Genomic DNA, 989 nt, shown 5'->3' with positions numbered 1-989 from the left:
GCACTCAGGAATGCTATTACTCAATTTGCGCAGCAAATGGGAGAATCGCTAAGTGAAGCTTGGGAGCGCTACAAGGAGATGCTTAGGAAGTGTCCTCATCATGGCCTCATCATGAGAAGATATCTTCCGAAGAAGATCCATGTGAACATGGCCTAGACGTCGATGCCAAAGATACTGCTGATCTTGAACAGTAGCAAGACAAATTTTCTCCTGCTGTTCATCAAAATCTAACACGAAAATATTTCCTTTTCTTTTGGCAACTAAAGCAAACTCGTTAGTCTTAGTACCAATATAACATACATCCTTATCGAACTTAACCTTATGACCAGCATCAGTGAGTTGACTTACACTAATAAGATTATATTTCAAACCATCAACTAAACAAACATTAGAAATAGCAAACCTGTCATTACCAATGGTACCTTTTCCAATAATTCTGACGGTGTTTGAATCTCCAAGAGTAACTAAGCCACCTTCCTTGGCAACTAGAGATAGAAACTTGGATTTATCACCTGTTATGTCACGTGAACAACCACTGTCGATGATCCATTTATTTCGCGGAACATGGACCTTCAAACAAACCTGCAAGAATTGCTTTATCTCTTAGGTACCCACTTAACCTTGGGTCCTGGTTGGTTAGTATCACAAATCTTATATAAATGTCTATCTCATTTCTTAATCCACATCTGAACGATATTAACAGAAGTATTAGCAGATTTATATCTAGCAGACGATTTATAAGATGAGTTAGAGGAGTGGCCCTTGATACCACATAATCTAGATTCAGATGTAGGGTGGCTAGCTTTACCACAATCTCGACATTTCTCATAAGACATCTTATATTTCATAGGAGCTCGCTTATACTCTCCTTGAAATGCACGTTTCTTGATTGATTCACATCCTAAACCTCCTTTATCAAGAGAAGATTTTTGTTCTCCAAGAAGAGCATTCAAAGTTCCTTCTCCATGGAAACATTTAGCTAGATCCTT

General features: G+C 38.2%; 1 non-coding gene across 1 annotated transcript; it reads right to left on the bottom strand.

Annotated features, from left to right (window-relative positions):
• LOC141688584 (small nucleolar RNA R71) lies at window positions 1–107 on the bottom strand. Its single transcript, XR_012562018.1, has one exon. It is a non-coding gene; the product is annotated as a small nucleolar RNA R71 (small nucleolar RNA).
• Window positions 108–989: the final 882 nt, after the last annotated feature.

Source organism: Apium graveolens, chromosome 9, assembly GCF_009905375.1.
Source record: "Apium graveolens cultivar Ventura chromosome 9, ASM990537v1, whole genome shotgun sequence".
NCBI lineage: Eukaryota > Viridiplantae > Streptophyta > Magnoliopsida > Apiales > Apiaceae > Apium > Apium graveolens.
The sequence above is the reverse complement of the archived record's forward strand: the minus strand, read 5'-3'. Positions and strand labels throughout refer to the sequence as shown.